A 21,711-nucleotide genomic window follows, 5' to 3' on the forward strand; every position below is an offset into this window, starting at 1 on the left:
CCTTGCTTTTGATTTCCATATCAGACCTACTGATTAGCATAACAACTGGAGTGAGAGTATTCATCACAACTGTCCTGACTAAGGCTATTAACTCTATGAAGAACTGACACTAGTTGTGTTCTGGACAAACTACTTGGTTTAAGCCTTACTTTCCATATCAATAAAATGGAAACATCTGTGTGACCCACCCACTACCATCTTCAAATGGTGTTAGTAGACATTGGGGAAAATAATATTTGAAACCACATATTAATTATAGAATACATTATAAATTTACATATTAAAAGAAATAACCAACTAGGCTATACCTTCTGGTTCAATGTGGAAACAATTACTTCATTGTGATAATGTAATAATTACCTGTAGGTTTAGGCTATATTACATGATTTAACTATATTAGAAGGCTGTGGGAAATAGAAGAGGTAGGAATAGGAAATGTCAGAGTCAGGACTATTGCCCAGAGTCATGTGGCATTCTTCCTAACATTTTAGCTGAAGCTCTTCCCAGCATACAATGCAACCATGTTACTTAGTCACACAGGGAAAGGTTCGCTAGGAGAGCAGCCGTTAAACACCTTGTTCCAGGAACTGCACAGAACAGGAGTCAATACAGAAGGCATAAGGGGAAATTCGCTTGTTCTGTTCTCAGGAAAACATAATAATGCCAGAGGCCCAAACAATGTTCTCAACCACATTTTATGCATTAACAAAAAGGAGTTCAGTGTAACAAAAATACTGAAAAGAGAAATTAAAATTCAGAGAAAAGAAAAAAAACAAGCAATACAATTGTTTTGTTTTGAGATGTTGGGATAAATGAAGGACAATTGCAGCCTCTTCTCAGGCCTGAACCACAGGGAGCCCAAGACACCAGACAGTAGACAGTTGACTTTCCTGCCTCTCCTCTGGGTATGCAAGCATCCTGCATTATTTAGGAAGCCACTGGAAGAGAACTTCTTTGTACCCAGAACTGAAGACATAGGTAGCTCACCAAAAATATGCCTTTTAGGAATCAGTTTTGGTGATCTACTGTAAAACATTCAGCTCTTATATAGAATGGAAGAAGGTAATGATGTCTTCATTGTGAAGCTCCAGCCATAACCATTTACTCTAAATCTAGGGCACCTAGATGTATAACCTATTAGTTAGGGTTCTCAAATTGGAAGCAAGATAAACCAGCTGGCTAACTTTAGTTTGCTGAAGGGCAACTGGAGGCTAAATAAGGCGTGGAGACCATCAGGAGCCAAGACAGACATGGTGGCCCACTAACAGGAACTGCTAGCTGTGGTCCCACAGAGATGGTTATGGCAGAATGTTCACCTGCAATGAAGGAGAATGCTTTAGACAAAGGTCGGAATTCCAGAGAACAAGTGTGTACTTTGACTAGCCTGAGGCTATCCTAAGTGCTGGGCTGCCAGAGTCTACAACAGCACACACCAAAATGAAATATGAGCACTGTGAAGAGGGGAACGAGGGAAGGGCTTTTGTCTATACCCACCAAGGCTCTCTTTAAAACTTCCTAGCAGCCTACCTAGCAGAATATCACTAATTCCCTAAGAATATAACTTAAGATTGTTTCAATTAGTAACTGAGTAACTGACCATACACAGCAAAAAGGCCCATTTCTTTGATGCCCACAAAACTTATCCCTGACCTTTTTTTTCTTCTGAAAGCCTTGCTTCTCTTTTTTTTATTACATTTATTGATATGGTCTCCTCTCCCATCACACCCCCAGTCTCCCTCTTCTCTCTCTCTCTCTCTCTCTCTCTCTCTCTCTCTCTCTCTCTGTACATGTATATTTGCACATGACACAGGATGCAAGTGGAAGTCAGAGAAATCCTGTGGAAGTTAGCACTCTTTTGCCATGTGAGGCCTGGTGATAGAATGTTCGGCATAAAGGTTGGCAGCAGCATCTTCATCTGCTGAGCCCTCTTACCAGACCCATGTGTCTAGTAAAAGTAACCTTCTCATTTAATGCCTGAGGATAATGCAAGAATTCCTTTCTTTTTGGTAATAATAATGTGTTCTTTGAAAACATTATCAGGAAACATCTTTAAAAAAGGGGGGGGGGGTAGCCCAGTATGGTGGTACATGCCTTTAAACCCAAGGTGCATCCCTTTAAACTCCTTTCAGGAGGCAGAGGCAGGTGGGTCCTGTGAGTTCAAGGCTAGCCTGGTCTACAAAGCTCATTCCAGGACATCTAGGTTGTTACACAGAGAAACCCTGTCTCAAACAAACAAACAAACAAACAAACAAAAGAGCAGGAACTGTACCTGCCCCAGGCTGTGTGTTTATCAGTGCTTGGGGCTTTTACCAAATATCCAGCAGCTCCTACTACTCAGATCAAATCATGCAACTAAATCTACCTGTAACTCCAGTTTCAGGGCATCTGACACTTTTGACTTAAAACGGCACCTGTATTCAAATGGACATACCGACACACAGGCTCACACACAGACAGAATTAAAAACAATTTAAAATTTAGTCATTAAAATGTAAAAGCATGGACAGTGCTGGGGAGGTGGCTGAAGCCATATGCAGCTTGCTACACAGGCAGGAGGACCTGAGCTTGGTCCCAGCATCTACATAAGAGAGGCTTGCATAAGAAAACCCCTTGCTAAAGGGGCAGAGGCAGGAGGATGCCTGCAACTGGCTGGCTAACCAATTGGTATGCTCCTGGTTAAGTGAGAGAGTCTCAAAAAGTGAGCCAGAAAGCAATGGTGGAAGATACTTGATGTCAACTTCTGTCCCACACACATGTGCACAAACAACACGTATGCACTTATGTGTATATGCACACCCATGCGTGCACACACACATACATATAAATACACAAATAAAAATGTACTTCTCTAAATATCTAATAAATTCATAAGGCTGATACTGCTTACGATGATGGTGAGGAGGAAGGGGAGGAGGAAGGGAGGAGGAAGGGGAGGAGGAAGGAAGGAGGAGGGGGAAGAGGAAGCAAGGAGGAAGGGGAGGAGGAAGGGAAAAGGAAGGGGAGGAGGAAGTGGAGGAGGAAGGGGGGAGGAAGGGAGAAGGAAGGGGAGGAGGAAGGGAGGAGGAAGGGGAAGAGGAGGGGAGGAGGAAGGGAGGAGGAAGGGGAAGAGGAAGGAAGGAGGAGGAGGAAGAGGAAGCGAGGAGGAAGGGGAGGAGGAAGGGAGGAGGAAGGGAGGAGGAAGGGAGGAGGAAGGGAGGAGGAAGGGGAGGAGGAAGGGAGGAGGAAGAAAAGGATGAGGACAAGGAAGAGGAGAACAAGGAGGAAGCGACTATAGCAGCAGCTGCAGTGCCAGGTGACATGCTTGTCACAGCATGCTCTCACAGGACACCATATGAGGCAGAATATATTGCCTCATCTCCATTTTACAGACAGGGAAGAGAATAAATACACAAGGGGAATGAATCATTTGTTCATGGCCCACTAACTACAGTAGGACAAAACCCAAGTCTGACTCCAGACTACTAAGTCAACAAAGAATTCTCACCAAGACAACGAACAGTGTGAAAATGTCCCTTCTCTAAAGGACTGTGAGCACCAAGCCACACTAATTGCAGAGTCCCCGAGATGGCTATACCATCTATAACTCTAGTAAGTTGAGTACATAGGATCTTCATAAGGCATTTTCTTCACTATGGCCACCCACCTAGCATATCAAAATTCCAGGATCTGTGCACCAGAACTTGGTCACCTGAAAGTAAATCCTCTGAACAGTTTTTATGGGTAATGCTTTAATGATTCAAAAGAGATTTTTCTCCAATTTCTTTGTAAAACTATACTTTACTCTCAAAATGAACATTAAAAACTCAAGTATGTCATAAAGTTAAAAATAACTTAAAATAGAAAGTAAATCAAATTGGCTTTTCAACTTCAACCAAAGTGGTCACAACCATAATTACTATAATAAAAATGACAGAAAAAAAACTAAAATTGTCAAAAACAATTGATGATGAAAACAAATGTAAAATTATGGCATATTTCACCTTGGCCTCCCAAGACTGTTGATGAAAGCATAGCCTTATAAATCCTCAGAGTGAATTCTCTAAATTAAAATACTTCATGCAGAACAGAAATTAAACAATGAATCAAAGAACACTGCTATACAGAGGTACGCTTATAAATATACCTACAAAATGAAACAATTACATTTTTTCCATGTTAAAAAACCAACTCAACCATAATGTTTCACAGGACACTGAGCTGCTATTTCTCCCTATTGCTTAGCACTTGGAAGTTCACTTCCTGTAACTTGCTTAGGAAGGATCCAGAGTGAGTGGGTAGAGGACAATCAGTCCCACCAAACCGGAAGGTGGTGGCTGGGATCCAGGACAAGCTCTTCCACCCAACCGCACAACTCACTTCCGCCAAAAGTCCATCCAACCCGACTGAAATGCCGCTCTGCATTTTATCTTAAATGCTTTGTTTGGCCAGCTGGTTTTATTTAAATATTGACCAGGAGTGGTAGCAGTGCATTCTTTCTCCATTGAGCATTAATCTTAGTAAACTTAGCTCTATTGGAACGTCTTAACTGCTGGAAAGAAAGCAAAAGTCAGCAAACACGCAATCGCATTTGGCCGCGCTCAGCACATCGTTGTATCTGTGCTGCTCTCCCCTAACTATTTCTCAGCACTTTTGCCTCTGAGAGGGGATGAGCAGGCGGTTACACAAGTTGTCCTGTCAGCTGTATCTTTAATCCAAGTGTTTAAATCTCTGAATAAAAGAAAAATCAATGTGGTAAAGGCAATGTTTGTCAAGGCCATGTAATAAATACACTGACCTCTCCAGACGCTCCTCAGTGGATTTCCCTTCTTTACTGGGCGTCAAAGCTGCAAGGAGATATAAACAGAAGACTAAGACATTTGAAAGTAAAGCACCATGCTTCTTCCCCATGTTTTTCATCAGGATTTCCAAATGCTGTGGTAGGTGGTGCTAGCTAGATACACCATTGATGAAATTTGTGCCTCACAGCTAGCTGCTCAGAAGGCCAACCAGAGACACAGACAGCTGTGGTTTAATGTCTTGCAATGCTCTGAGTGTCAAGATTTAGTTTCTACCATGAGGCGTGAAGAGAATGAAAATTTAACCTGAATCTGGTCAGAGAGGAGGATACTGAGAAATCATTAGGTGTGAATAAGGTTACTTGGCTAAAGACTTCATGATTGAATTTTGAACACTGATGGTTTTATAGAGAGATGGAAAGAGATCACATAGCCATTACAAGAGAGAGAGTATAAATGTGTGTGTGTGTAGGTACATGTACATGCATGTGTGTATGTGTGCTCGTGCGTATGTGTGCCTGTGCCTATATGTGTGTATGCTCGTGCGTATATGTGTGTGTGTGTTTTACAAAAGGAGTATGATCTGTTAGAGCATTTGTGAAACACATACAATTGTGTATATATCCACACATATCAACACTCCCTGTCTCCTGATATGTTATGATCTGTAAAACAGCCTTGATGCTCTGCCATGAGAAGGCCATTGCCAGATGCTGGCCCTAGATCTTGCACCTTTAGAACCACTATCCAAATAAACCTTTTAGATATTTATAACTGATCCATCTGCTATATTGTATTATTAGCAATGGAAGGCAGGCTAACACAGTTACAAACAAAAACAGCACACTGCATCATACAAAGCTCGCCAAATCTATAGCCAAACCTTTTGGAAGGTGAACACCTCAGCAGTGAACGGCTTATAAACTGTAGAGTTGGAAGGCATATTAAATATCAGCACAGCACCTGTAACCTGAACAAGCACTTATGTTGTTAGTCCTGTTATCATCTTTTTCATATAGCTGTCACAAGATATTTTAGTTCAGGACTATTATTCCATTCAGACAGGGTACATGGGTCCAGAGTTCTGCTTAGCATTGTTGTCCATGAGAGAAAGAAAGAGAGAGAGAGAGAGAGAGAGACAGAGACAGAGACAGAAACAGACAGAGACAGAGAGACAGAGAGAGACAGAGAGAGACAGAGAGAGACAGAGAGAGACAGAGAGAGACAGAGAGAGACAGAGACACAGAGACAGAGACAGACAGAGACAGACAGAGACATGCACAACCTCCCTGGGCTGGGAAGAACGCAGTCTTCTTTTAGGAGAAACCCACAGGAGAGCAGAAGCTATAATTTCACATTGAAAATAAAGTATTTACTTGCTAACTTCCCACTCACCAAAATACACTACCCAAGTGTCACAGTCTAGCCAATGGGATCTGCAAGAACACTGTGAAATGTCATCTGTTGAGGCATGATGGTGGCTGAAGGTTCTAGAGGCTGACTGTAGAGCGTCCACCATCATTCACAGAGTTTCTCATGAAAATACCGTACTCTGTCTCTTCTCATATTCATAGCTGTGTTCTCACTCATCCTAAAGTTGCAGGAGTTGAGAATTATGAACTACTACACAGTTTTTTTTTCTTTCAACATTCTAAGTGATGGCTTTAGGTCTTCCTGGACTCTAGTACCCTCCACATTCCTTAACTCCAACAAAGAATCCTTTACCAAAACACAGATAACCACCAAACAATAGGCCATCATCATAGGCAATGCTATAACCCTTAGAATATTAATACAGGCCCCTCAATAGAAAATTATCACGCCTTTCTCATGTTCTTCCTAGTTTCATAGTACATAATAGGGTTGGGAAAGCATAATTTAGTTCAGAATAAATGGAATATATTTCCTTCTGTGAAATGTAAGAGATTTATGGTCTGAAATTCTTTCTATTTCAAATATATAGAGATGCTAAGCAAAACAGAGGATTATAAGTATAAAAGAGAAAGACCCATATTAAAAAACAATGCATATAAATTTTCTAGAATGAAAGCTATGAGTCCTTTTCAAAAGTACATCAAAATCGTATGATAAGAATAAAAAGTCAAAACTTAGATGTACCCAAATGATACTATGGAACATCTGAAGCAGAATGGCGGTCCTGAGCTCAACCAGCAAAGGAAAACAAACACAGCCACAGAAGGATTCAGTACCTGTCCATAAAAGTAAGAGCAAAGCAATGATGCAGGACCATGGTCAAAGTCTACTGAATTTAGCAATTCAATAAACTTACTTATGCTATTCCAAAACAGCATAGAAATAAGGACACTAGTCAGATTTAAAAAAGATTGTTGTCTGTTTACAGGAGTTCACTTTAGAAAAAATACAAAAGATGTAGTTTAATACAGAGAAATTGATTATCAGAAGGAAAGAATGACCAGAGAAAGTCCACGGAGCTACCTAATAATGAATACTGATCATAACTCAAGTTCAAAAAATAATCATAATTCTGGTTATAAAGAAGAGGGAAACACCAGTGGTGTCAGCTTAGGATTGCTATTGCTGTGATGAAAACCATGACCAAAACAAACTTGGGGGCAAAGGGTTTTTCCAGCTTATACTTCTTCATTGAAGGAAGTCAGGACAGGAACTCAACCAGGGCAGGAACCTTGAGACAGAAACTGATGCAGAGGCCATGGAGGGGTGCTGCTTCCTGGCTTGCTCCCTATAACTTGCTCACCCTGCTTTCTTATAGAAGCCAGGACCTGCAGCCCAGGAGTGGCAACACCAAAATGGGCTTGTCCCTCCCCCATCAATCACTAATAAAAGTGTCCTCCAGTGGGATTCTATGAGGCCATTTTCAATTAAGGGTCCCTCCTTTCAGATGACTCCAGCCTGTGTCAAGTTGAGATTAACTAACCAACACAGATGATGTCAACCAATGCTTAAGATTTGAAAATCAAATGCAGCTGAGAACATGAGATGTAGTTCAGGAGGAAGTCCGAGTGTTAACCCCTGTGCTAGCATTATATATCTGATGAACCTGTTAAAGTTAGCTAACATTTGCTATATAACCACAAACTCTCACACCTTGCTTACAACATTCATACAAAAAACTGCCTAAGAACAAACACCCTGGATAAAATGCAAAATGCAACATACAACCCATATCAAAGCAGCACAATAAAACATTTATAGTCTTCCAATCAAATAATAGACAATTGGAAAAGCCAATGGAACTGTCGTCAGGATTAACAAGGATGGCGTGAAAGCGAGTCACAGAAGGTCTTTCTTGGTATTGTTCCATTTGCACATATTTCAAAAGGACAAAAATAAATACTAGGCTATAAGTAGAAAAAATCTAAAACTGAAAGCAAAGAAATGTCTTACACAGAGTAAGGTTCTCTGTCTTGGGCGTGTTGGTAGATATAACAGGGAAAACATGGAGGTCTGAGAAAAGGTAGTTTATGCTCATTTTATTATTTTCTTCCATGCATTTGGACATTTTCCTGAAAATGTGCATCTCAAAATCCATCCGTATATATCCCCTGCCTCCCTTTGGCTTGTTGGGTCTTCTCCTGAGAACCAGAAGGTTCTCCTTCTCAGGAGAGAACCCAGCGGCCCCAGGGCTGGCCCCAACCCCCAGGACTTCTTTCCCAGCCTCCGGAGTGCTAGGGATGAAACATGCCTACCACATCCAGGTTTCTATTGCGCATTTTAAAAACAGAAGATACTGGTTATCAAATGAATAGAAATTTCCAAACTGGTGGATAGAACAATATAAAGAAGCTAATGAATTCTCTGGAGAAGAGGGGAGAGAAGGAAAAGGAAGTGAAGGGAAGTCTGGTGAGCACAAAACACCAGAGACATCCCCAAAGGCTCACCACACCAGGAGCTCGCCTAACTGGAGCAGAAACACCTAATAAAATAAATTTTCCAAATAATTTTTTTTAAATCTTGTAATTTGATTTTTGTAAGAAATACAGCAGACATTTGCACCCAACCAATGGACAGAAGCAGCTGACCCCTGCTGTTGAATTAGGGAAGGGCTGAGGAGAAGGGCAATCCTATAGGAGGACCAGCAGTCTCAATTAACCTGGACTCCCGAGATCTCTCAAAAACTGGACCACCAACCAGGCAGCATGCACCAGCTGATATGAGGTCCCCAAAGCAGACGACTATCGACTATCGGGTCTGTGTACATTCAGAGATGCACCTAATCCTCAAGAGACTGGAGGCCCCAGGGAGTTTAGAGATCAGGTGGGGTGGGGGATGGGGACATCCACGTGGAGACAGGGGATAGAGAGGAGGTATGGGATGTGGAACAGTTGGAGGGATGACAGGAGGAGGAATAAAATATGGAGTGTAAAAAAATAAATTAATTATTTAAAAAAGAAATACATTAAGAAGGTTTGAATATTAAATATGGGGGAATTATACTAACAGAAATGACTTAGTATTAGTCAAACTTAAAGTTAGTAATAACTGGAGAAGTATATATTATTTGTTTATTGATACATAACAAAGCACTTAAAAATGTTTAACTTGCAGAAAATACTTATTTATTATCTCCCTAACTTCTACAGATGAGGAATTCCGAGAGTCCAGGAGAATGCCTCACCTCATTTGAAGACTTGAAAACTAGAGTGCAGAATCAAACAAAGGCTCCTTTGTCCACATAATTTTCAACAGACTCTAAGATCAGGTAAGATTTTTTCTATAACACATGTGGCCTCTTCCTGCGGCTTGAAGCTCCTCAAAATATAGAGATCCAAAGCTATGTGTCCCTGACAAAGCCAGGCAAAAGTTACACATTTTAGGAAGAAGAATAAAAATTCACGCAATGCTATTGGCACTGTATGCCCCGTCTCCCAACAAAGACATGCACACCTCCAGGGGGAGTGACAGGCCACCCCACTGTGCAGTCACACAGGCTGAGTTCCTGGGCTGCAGCAAGCATGCTTGGGGACCTCAGTGGTCCCCAGCATCCAGGAGCAATGAAGCAGTGAGTGCACTCTTCTCACAGTCTTACAGTGGGGAAAGAGTAGAAAGATGGGATTTTAAAACTATGTTGGAAGGGGCTGGAGAGCTAACTCAGCAAGTAAAGGCTCTTGCTGCCAAACAAAACAACCTGATATGTGAACCTCCACGATGGAAGGAGAGAACCAACCAATGCCTGCAGGTCATCCTTAGACTTCCACAGGCATGCCATAAGACCTCTGACCCTACAGACTTACTCACACATTACACATGCACACACAAAGAAATAAACAAAAGGGTTTTTTTTAAATGAAATACGCTTTAAAATTTGTCTTCGTGGCAGCTTCTCTCTAGGGAGCAGGGGTGGGAGGACATCTTACACAGTGTTGGCCTTCCCTGCAGTGTCTTGTGATGACTATGTGTTGTGTTCTGTGTCTTATAGTCTCCGACCTTCATCAGACACTCTGTTACTTAAAACCTATACCTATTATTGTTCAACCCTGCCTGCCTTGTGCTTTGTAAGCCCCAGATTGTATCCCAACAGCCATAATCATCCAATAAAATACTTGCTGAATACACAAACACAAGTGCATCCTATGTATAGCCTTTATAACATTTTTAGTTCCTGAAAATTTGTGTGTGTGTGTGTGTGTGTGTGTGTGTGTGTACCAAACAGGAGCAAGTTAGAACCCAAAAGTTCTTTTTCCCATGCTTCAACTACCTATCTCTAGGCAAAAGTCAGGAATTACCTCTTAAAATCAGCCTTCTCTTTCTTTTGACTCCCAAATACAAAGACCTACACCTGCACCACCAGGTAAACCTTCTCCCCTCCAGCTGCAAAGCTGTTCAATCCACCACTCACCCCCAGCCTAAGCTTGCCACACTCCGTTCCAGAGCAGACAGTGACTACACCCTTCAGATGACCTTCTGCAAGACATAAATTAGATTTAAATGAATCCAAATAGGTTTGGGCTTCAGCTGCTCCTCAAAGAAATAAGCATGGAACCAAAGTAGAACAAGCCAATAACAGACTGATTTATCCCAGTGTTTTCTCACAGCTTTACAAACCTCCAAGCCCCTCAGTCCTTGGCCCAGCCCCCAGATCCCTTACTGATCTGAATTTAAAGGAATAGCCTTCCCAAGTACACAGACGGGCTTACTTGAAAGCTATTTCTCAGAACCATCCAGCTGCACCTTACACAAGGCAAGGTTCCCTGGAACTGAGACTTTTGCTCTGCCGTCAGATTCTGCAGCCTTCACCCGACTTAACTGCCACATTGAGGGATTGGTTATTGACCTTTAAGTCTGTAACAATTATCTACATAGCTAGGAAAGAGGCTGTGCATTCAGGTACAACAGTGAAGACACTGAATAAATTCAGTGCTCATTTTCATTTTTATGCTACATTCAGTGAGCTGTTACTGCAGACAAATTACTGCAACAGTCTTTCAAATGATAGCCAATTTTCAACTAAGAGAAGATTCTTAAACCACTTTCTAAAACCTTTTTCTACATATCGGTAAAAACCAGGCAGTTGGAAACAGGTCTGGTTAAACCACCTGATGATAAATGAATATTTTTAAACATGTGGAGCTATTTGACAATCTGCATAGTGATTTAAACACTCACAAGAAGTAACAGCAAGGCCCACCAAATCTAACATTTTCTCCTATATAGTCTTAAAAATTATATTTGAATTTATATCTATATATTCTATATGCAAAACTTGGGCATACTTTAGGGTTCAGAATAGCCGTTACGTTTGTGATTTACCTTATATTGTAAAAAAATAAGCAGAAGCCCTTCCTCAAGACATAGCTTCGAGAGTGATTTGTTCTGTGGTTCAGCTGTGTCTTCTAGAAGGCGAGAGGCAGGCACACAGCAAAGCTTGCTTACTGCCTGAGTGTGCTTTCACTATTGCTAGTATACAATGATTCGGAATTCTAAAGCTCTGATTGCTTGGGGGATTTGTCCTTTGATTTCAATTGCTCCTTACTTTCTCCTATTTTTTTTTTCAGAGTTTCATAGAACAGAAATCTCTCTCTGGTCAAGCCTGCCCTCCATTGCCTGAGGCATATACCAGTGCATGCCCAACACACACACACAAAACACTCTCGTCATGCCTGTTCGATACTGTCATATTTGTTAGACATTGCAAAAGTAAATTTACCAAGCAGCATGAGATCTGAAAGTCGTTAGGTGACATCTGAGGAGCAGAATACCAGGCAGTCAATAATTACCTCCCCAAGATTTACAGAATTCCAGGCAGATCAAATTCCATGAAATCTCGGGGAGTATGACCTGAGTTGGGCTGGTGCCCTGAAAATGGGGGTCAATGAGTTGTCTGACCACCAGGCAGGACTAGGACATACTGGACTCATCTCCAGAGGAGACAATGTGACAATGTGACATTTGCACAGGGATGCCCTAACATGCCCCCAGTATATTTTCTTGGAACGGGATGACATTTCAAGTCAAATAGCTTTGTTCCCAGTAGCCACAGCCCTCCCACAAACTTTACTAATCTGAATTTGAGAAAAAGAGGTTCATCTTTAGGAAAAACTAAAGGTATGTATGCAGATACAGGCTTAAAAGAGTTTGTTTTTAAAGGTGTCCAACTAGACAGTGTTTACCCTCATCTGTTACGTTCCTGGCATTTCTTAAACCTTAGTGTAAATACTTGCTCTCATTTGAACAAATTCTCCCTCTCAGATCCCAATACTGAATACTTTTTAAGGCATATGGAAATTAGTTAGAAAGCTGGGTAACCGAGAGGCAGAGAGAGTGACTGTCAGTGCTAAGGTCTCAGCAAGCCCCTGCTGACCAAAGCTGCTTCCATGTGTGACTCAGTAGGGCCAAAGGGTCACTGGGGTTGCTACCATGCTTGTAGCCTCTTCCTAGAGTCACCTTTCCTGCATAGAAGAAATTGGAAATTCTCAGAATGCCAACTCCCTATTTTGTTTCTACACTTACCAACTCCAGCCCCTGTGTGATGTGGGAAGCTCCCTCGAGCAAAAGCCAAGAGGGGGCCTCTATCTCCTAGAGTAACAAAGGCGTGCTACCCCTCCACCAGAGAGCTTGGATGTAACCCATTGAACCAGCGCCCACCCTGAGCTCCTGATGCCTGTTCTGCCAGACCCTGATCCACTTCAGGACTAGGAAACAGTCTGCACAACACCTGTTTCCTGGCCAAGGGCTCAGGGCTCAAATGGCCCAGCTACGTCATCGGCAAAGGGAGTCTGGTTGTGCCCTCCCCTGAACTCTCCATCTGGAAGATTCTGTGGCCTCCTTCCCTCTCATTTTTAATCTGACAGACACTGTTGGACAGGGACCCTCAAAGCAGACCAAAGTTCATCTTTCCTCCTCTGCTTCTCGCCTTGCATAATCACAAGGGCAGAGGGAGGCTGGCATGGAGCAGGATGCCAGAACTAAATGAGGGTCCCTAATCACTGGACCACATCAGTGCTGCCTTCCAAAGTCTTAATTAGCCCTTCTCCTCCTGGCACACCCATTTACCTCTGGAACCCACGGAGGTGACAGGGTAAGAGTCCACACTCACAGCAAGCATTCAACAAAATATTGGTTGCGGATGGCAGTCAAAGCCTGTTGGCTCATAGCTTGGCAATAACATTAGTTTGGAAGTCTGGGCACCAGCAGCAAGATTTCAGCTCCCAGGTTCTGATGCAGGCAATTCCACCAGTGTTATTCTGAGTGATATTCAGCCTCCAGCTCAATTTGGGAGCAAAACGATCTTAACAAACAGAGGCAGACTTGACAGACAGGCTGCTGAGCCTGGGGACCAAAACACTGGGTGAAAAGGCAGAAGAGAGGAAGGATATACAGCAACAGAAGACAGGGGCTGCCATCCAGACAAGCACAGGGCTGCTTGCACAGGTTGGCCCCCATGCTTCCTATGACTCTGAAGTAAGCTTCAAACAGAACAACAGATGGGGCAGAAGCGATGAAAGGGGACAAAAGGAAAGGGAACAGAAAAGGACCCCTTTGGCATTCTGACACAAAGACAGACACAGTAGAAGCAGTAAGCAGGCTCAACAGTAACTCGGGAGAGGTTTCCAAAGACCATGAGTCTTAATTCTGTCCTGTTTGGCACCTCTTGAACTTCAGTGACACACTGAAATTTGCCATTTTTCTAAGAGGACATTGATAAATACAATGGAAAGTCTGAATACATTTCCCCTCTGCATTCATTATCTCTGGCCCTTATCCACAGGCCTATTGCAGACTAAATTGGATTTTGGATCACTGGTACTAAGGCACTGCAATTAATTAACAATAGAAACATAATATTTATATCCAGGCCTAACAACATCTGACATTTAAACTATTCTGCCAGTCGGGCAAATTCCATTCGACAAATTTTCATTTTAATGAACATGACAGACCACAGCTTACATGATAGGCCAAAATGCAAAAGCAAGTTGATTTCTTGGCATGTCCTTCCAACGACTGGCCAGGCCACAGGAGGAAGAAGCAGGACAACCATCAAAATAACAGAAAGACCTGGTCCACAACTCCATCCAGATAAACCAAGGGCATACCACCCCTGTGACTCTTCTGAAAAAGACTCTGGGACAAGGCTGCCCTTATTTCCTCCATGAGCTCAAGGTTAAAGGCTACATCTCATGATCCACTGGGTAATAGTTCTACCTTTGGGCTTCCGGTATTTTCTTTGGGGGCACTAAAATCCCTTAGTCTTTTGTAATTAAAAAGTGATAAACGTTTTCCAAGGCATCTAATAATATGCAAAATACACAAGATTTGGATCTGACACAGCTTTTTCAATTGGCACAAAACTGGCCTTCCATATTTTGCCAGATGGTGTGTCTCAGTAAGTCCTCAATTTCTGACTCAGTGAGGGCACTGTTACTATGATGCTGATGCAGAATGGTATTAAATGTCATCTTATTTTGCATTATACTAACCATCGACCTAACATTTATTCTTGCTAAAGTTTTAGAGCTTAAGGAAGCTTTCGTTCTTCTGTGACTCATTAGTCAAGCTAACAGAAAGATGGCACAGACGAAGACACCATAAGAGCCATGTAAGTGTCCCGACCCCCAGTGGCCTCTCCAAGACAGATGAAGGGCATATCAATGTCAAGGGCAAGGTCAGCAAACAGATCTCCCAGCACAGTGAACTAGTGTTCCTTTCACAGCTACAGGCCTGAAGGACACTGGATGAAAATGGTGTAGATTTACCTACAGCCATCTTCACTACCCATAAAACATGTATGTAAATTTTAACCACACATTACAACATAGATAGTAGCTTCACAGACCTGGAAGGTAACGATGAATGGTCCACAGCATCCCTTTTTAAAGGACATGTGATATATTTCTAACTCATATATCTAAAACACCCATTATCTCAGTCTCAGATGTCACTGTAAATGAGGCAGAATAAAAATGCAATTTACAAGTACTATGTAAGCAACACTCCTTTGAGATATGGATTTTGCTCATGAGCTACAATCAGCATCTGAAATATCCACCTTCGTGCTAGTGATGCATCTTCAAGCTGTATATGTGGTCAGATGCAAAATAGTAACTATGTTCCATACTGCTTTTAGTTATGGTCAAGATACCATATTATTAATTCCTGGAAAGATGAAAGCATTTCTTTCACACAACCTACTTAGAATCAATACAGTATTATTCAAATCAAAAAAATTTGAATAGGGACAAGTATAAATGCTCATCTTAACAACAGTATCTGATGTACATGCTATACACACTATTATGAAGTCTATTGCACAATAGGAACTATTATGAAGTCTATTGCACAAAAGGTAGTTACAATTAACAGTTAATGAGCAGGTCCAAGGTCTGAAACATGTAAATGGAAGTTTAGGGAAAAATCCAAGTCCACCTCTCTCCTCAATCTGTGAGCTACATACCCAGTGGCATATGACAGCATCCACAAATGAAACAGCAAGGAGGAATCGATTCCTTTTTGGCAATATTCAAATATCGTTTAAATATCAGGTATGAAACATTTTCAGACCACCAGATGCTTATATAATTTTGAAAAAATCAATTTTATGGAGCTGCTACAAGTGGTTTCATGTTTGTTAATGTCTTGTTATATTCTTGAAAGAGAGAGAGAGAGAGGGAGGGAGGGGGAGAGAGAGAGAGAGAGAGGACTTACAAACCTAAAAGTGTTTTGTTTTTTTTTTTCTGAAAGCTGGGAAGCAAAACAGGACCCAGACAGGAATGACTGGGAAATGTTTGGCAGAACACAAATGAATAGTCTATAACTTTACTGTGCCATTGTGGGTGACATGCTCTAAAACGGCCATATCAAATTCTTAACACAAAAGACTTAACATGCTTATTGTTGTAAACAAGGGCATTTGGTTAAATGAAAGTTCCATCAAAGATTAATGACTGAATCCAAGCGAGCACAAAGTAAAGGTTATAGACTGTCTGTGGTCTCAGTAATAGCTAATCTAATAATGGTGAGTGGAGGGTTAGTGTTGATTCCTTCGCCTCTGGTTCATAAATTAGATAAAACAACCTGGCAGTTACAGTACTTTAGAGTTTTATCCGACTAAGTGATTTTAAAGCTATCTCAAACTGTAACAAAGTCATGACGTGAATGACTGCTGAATTGTACCTTGCTTCCTGTCATCACTTTAAAACTTTTCACTGGTGTGAAGTAAAACCCATCCTGTTAACTAAAAGGACTCCAGGAAGCACAGTTTCCATCTACAGGACCAAACCATTTAGACAGCAAGTGTCATTGATACAGTAGTATGTGATACTCTGTTTCACCAGGGCCAAGCTTGTAAAATATAAACTGTAAGAGCAGTCTAGTGTTATTTATTTCCTCTGAATCGAAACCCAGGAACGGGGGGGGGGGGGGGAATTTCTCTGCTTAATGACCTTTCATAGCACATTTCCAATTTCTCTCCAAAAATTTATTGATCTGGAATACAAAAGCAGTTTCTTTCCCAACTGAAGAGGATACAGAGTCCATGCCCAAGATTCCTTACAATATGCCTCCTGGGGACAGTAAGAGTGGCATTGATTCTATCAGGCAGCTGGGGTGTGGCAATGCTGGCCAAGGCACACTGAAAGGATGTGCTAGCTCAATCTCAAACCTTTTGATACCAGCAAGCATCCTGAGCCTGAAGCTTGGAGATGAGGCTCACCTCCTCCTGATTTGTTGCCCTTCTCAAAGGCAGTCTCTTTTCCCATGTTTTCCCCTGGGGCCCCGGTATGGTTGCTTTCAATTATCATGATAGCCCAACAAGAACACTATCCTCTCCGTATTTCATTCACATAATAAGAATCTGCAAGCTGTTTTGTATGACAGATGAGGATTGTGCGCTGAAGCAACTTGTTCTGCCTGTCAACCTTCAAGAAAGCACAGTGATGAGATCCAGCTGTGATGACATTACCAGAGAAGTGGGTCAAAGCATGGTCACTCGGAAACAGAATGCCGGCTATTCTTTCTACTTCAGTAACTTGATGTGGTGATACTCAAAACACACTCAGAGTGAAAGGAGAGAAGAGAGTCTACACCAAGACAGATGAAAACACTGCTAAAGCACTGCTCCTGCATGTCCCCAAGCAGCCTTTTCAGCCCCTTTAAGCATCTGGTGTGAGCCAGACACTGAACCAGGAAGAGAATGTTGAAGACAGACACAGCCTCTGCCTTAGCTTAGTTCACAGTCAGAGGTAAAAGCCAAGTACTAACATGTACCTGAGATTAATATAAAATAACACGGGATGTAAAGACTTGAATAAAAGGCTAAAAACCAACTAAGTCACATGGGTCAGAAAAGGTTTCCCCATCAAAAGGACATTTAAGCCAAGGCCTGGTGTGCGCAGAGGCAGCCAGGGAAGGAATGAAGGGAAAGAGCATCAGATAGCTTTGTCCTTAGAATGTTTTCTTTCAAAGAAACCACTGGGATAAAGGCAGAGAGACGAGGAAATAAAACTATGCAGTCAATCAATGGAAGTAATTATCATTCCCTACCATTAAACCCTAGTTTAAAAAATTAATTAAACAATTTAAATGTCAGTATAACTATCCTGTCTTAGCACATAAAAGCAAAAGTTAATCATAAACACAATTCCTCATTGATCTATATATTAGGTAGATTTTCTTTTTAAAAACCCGATTTATCTTAACTATACTGATTAAAACCCACAGGTTATTTTTAAAAACATGTTTTGACAGCAGTGGAACTTGAAGCACATATACTACCAAGAGCAGAAAATGTGTTCAAAGAACAAGTCCATGAAAATTAACACAAGCAGTTGGTAAATATAATTCACCCAAAACAAGACACTGGGCTAGATATTCAAATTTTATGTAATATATATTTATATCAAAATATCACATAGCACCCTATGAACCATAAAATCTTACGTGTTAATTAAAATTTTGAAGTTAGATAAGTAAATGAACAAAGTAACTGTCACCATCTACATGCCCCAGTGGGTAGAAATGACGAAGAAATGGGTTCTTTGGTCTAATGCTTGGGCCTACAAATTCTGACTTCCTCTTGCAGAAAATTGTTTTGGATCATAATCCATGTCTTTCACAGCACACAACTTTTTTCCATGGGATCAACAAATTGGAATGGAGAGGGGAACCAAATATATTCATGAGTGTGCCTGCCCTTTCTGCTAAACCCCAGAGTGTGCCATTTAAATTATTTTCTTTCCAAACTCAAAATCCATCCTCATAATTCAAAATCAATTTTAAAACTTGTATTAGCATAACCAGGGGTTGAGTCTAGCTCTAAAAGCCCAATGTCTGAGTTGGGCTGCTAACATGGGAGAGTTTTCTGTTTAATATCTATAGCTATAAGCTACCAGCAATGGCTTCAGCAGATGCTTTCAACACAAAACATTTATAGCTACTGTGTGTAAAGACAATGTGCCAACCATTATGATCAGCGGCCTCACGCCACCTTTGAAGGATAGCAAAATATCCCACCCTATCTATGCTACCTTCACACGAGGAAAGGGACTTAAAACCAGCAGGAGTAACAAGCGTACTTGAGCTTCCCTTCCTCTGGAAGACAGGAACCAACATGTTTGTACCAAAGGCATCTTCCCATACAAGAAAGTAACACCATGGGCCAGACGCTGAAATGGAAGTGATTATGGACAAATAGAATTACACTAATCCTAGTCATATTTCTACCCAGTAAATTTTCTGAACCCAGGCACCTTTTCCCTGTCACACTATCATAATTTACTGTTCTTCATCCAATTTCCCATGTAAATATTCATCCCCAACTACACCTCTGGGTTTGGGTTTCCTTATGAGGGCCCCTAGTTCATAAAAATATTAAATAAAATTGTATGCTTTCTTCTATTCTTTCTTACATCAATTTGCCCCCTAGCTAGGAAAGTTCTAATCCAGCATTAGGATTCTGTTTGTACGGAATTCACGAAGTATGACAATTGGTCATCATAGAAGTGTTCATGATAAAGAAGTCATCCTTACAGAATTCAAAAACACACACCAGAAAAAGTAGATACAACCAAACATCCACAGAATAGAAAGCTCCATCCATGTCACTTTCCTGAGTATGGATGCTAAACTACAGTTCTGCAAAGTGTTATAATTAGAAGAAACTGGGTAAAGTATACCCAGAAATCTATCTATCCCAGTCTTACAAATGCATAGGAGTTGCCATCTGAAGGGAATTTTCACTTTTAAAAAATCTGAAAGTCCTTAGCTATGTTTACTAATCTGGTCATATTTGAATAAGTACCAGAAATTGCCTTTTATGTGTAGTATGTTAACAGTCATTATTAGTTTAGCAAATACTTCCTAAGCATTTATGTGCTAGGTTCCATAGCAGGCAGTGAAATCCAGCGTCCAACCGAGTCCTTCCCTTTATGGACAGCAGACTCTAGACCAGTGGTTCTCAACCTGTGGGTCATAACGCCCTTTGGGATCCCATATCAGATATTCTGCACATCACATTTTTACGTTATGATTATAACAGTAGTAAAATGAAAGGTTTAAAATAGTGATGAGATAATTTTATGGTTGGGGGCTCACCACAACGTGAGGAACTGAATTAAAGGGTTGCAGCATCAGGAAGGTCGAGAAGCACTGCTCTGGACAGAGAAAGGGGGACAAATGGCATCTGCACTGTGCAAAAGGAGCAGAGGGAGAAACTACAAGGAGACTCCTTGAGTATAACCTGAGAGGGCTCACAAAGGAAGCGGTGCTTGGGCATTTTATATGGGATGCACACTAGTCATGTAGCTCTACCTCCAAGGTACTACATCATAGAGAAACAGCCAACGAGATACCTTTACCTCCTCACCTAGAACCTGGTGTAATTCTGAATAATGGAATGATATACTTTGGGAGAAGAATGTGGTGTCCCTTTGGAGTGAGGCTCCACTCTTCTGCTCCTTTAAAAGAACCAGGAAGAAAATCCATTATTTACATTTGCCTTTAGTGACACAAGATGGTGCAGATGTCAAAACATGCAGCTCACTAAACTGGGAGAATTTCCTCAAAAGGCACAGGGCACAAAACTATTATTCTGTATAACATCCATGATTCCTGGGATGAGAACAAAGGGGTTAGCTCATGACCCAAGCCAGAACATGAGAGTGTCTGATAATGTAAGAGACTAACACAAAACCAAGGGGTCTCCAAAGATCATAAAAGCACCCGGAAATGCTTCTCTTCTCGGAAGATTCTAAATATTTCAGGCATTGCCGACTACACCCTGGAGGCAAAGTTAAAGTGTGCGGGAGCCCAGGCAGTAGGATAAGAAGTTAAGATACAGCTGCCTACTCCTATTAGTGGGACAGCTGCAGGGCTGGAGTAATGTGGTTCACTTGGGCCCAGTCTGGTTGGAAAGACGCAGGTTTCAAATAAGGCTAGATAGGAGAACAGATAAATAAAACTTTGGAGTATTCACATAATGGAACATTACACAGCAGTTAAATCAAATAAGGTAATGCACAAAAGCATGAGCATGGTACATCACTCTTTGTACAAGGAAGGAAGAAAATAATATCTATACTTTTTTCCAGTGTGTATTAAAAAAAAAAAAAAACAACCTGAGATGAAATAAAAGAAACGAAGCCATTTTAGTATCTAAATGATGAGAACATAGGTTAGGTTGTAGGAAGAAGAATCAAAAAGAAACTTCACCTCAGACTGTTTAAATCAGTAAATAGGTTGATACACACACACACACACACACACACACCCCACAATGTCCTCCTTGATTCTGCTAAGAATTAAGAACTAAAACAAGGCTTGAACAATGTGCAGTTAGTTGGTCAGGGTGCCAAGCAGCAGCACTGGGAATTACCACCCACCAGGTTCTTAGGCATGGACCCGAGTGCTGACCACACAAAGGCCACTAACAAGGCATCATGAATAATCTTAGCTTTGTATGCACATGAACATTTATGGCTAGACCAGTGATGATTCCCTACAAGTGGCAAGCCTACGGGTGAGACCATTTCTACAGCGAGCACATTGCCTCTGCTGTGAGAGAAAAAGCTGCTGCCGTTTTTGGTCTACAGCAGGCTAACAACTCCCAGGATGGAGAGGAGATGCTCCTCACTCTCCTCTGTACATTACCTTTCCCCGGTTCCCGGAATACAACTGCTATCACAAGACCACCAGAGAAGGACAGGAACACTGAAGATACTCCCTGAAATCTCTGACGAGCTGCGAAGACATTTATTTCTTTTTTTTTTTCTTATGTATGAGCCATTCCCTCTACTTGTTTCAGCCAACCTAAATTAGGTCTTCTGTAACTTGCAGCTGAAGGCATTCTGTCACACTTCATGATAAACATTATGGCGTGATCTGATTAGCAATATCCACTAATCCACCATTAATAAATAAACTGAGGTAACAGATTAACATATTGAATAATATGTGGTTGCTTTAGGCTGAAGAGCCAATCCAGAGCATTTATTTTGCTCAG

The 21,711-nt window shown here is 41.4% G+C and overlaps 1 protein-coding gene across 1 annotated transcript in view; it reads right to left on the reverse strand.

Moving 5' to 3' along the window:
- The window catches only part of Fhit (fragile histidine triad diadenosine triphosphatase), a 1,648,302-nt gene that overhangs the window by 1,608,183 nt on the left and 18,408 nt on the right, over positions 1–21,711 (reverse strand). Inside the window, exon 2 of the mRNA XM_052190252.1 lies at positions 4,775–4,823. The gene's annotated coding sequence lies outside the window, so the exon portion shown is untranslated. The remainder of the gene's footprint in view (positions 1–4,774; positions 4,824–21,711) is intronic.

This window comes from Apodemus sylvaticus, chromosome 8, assembly GCF_947179515.1.
Source record: "Apodemus sylvaticus chromosome 8, mApoSyl1.1, whole genome shotgun sequence".
Lineage (NCBI taxonomy): Eukaryota > Metazoa > Chordata > Mammalia > Rodentia > Muridae > Apodemus > Apodemus sylvaticus.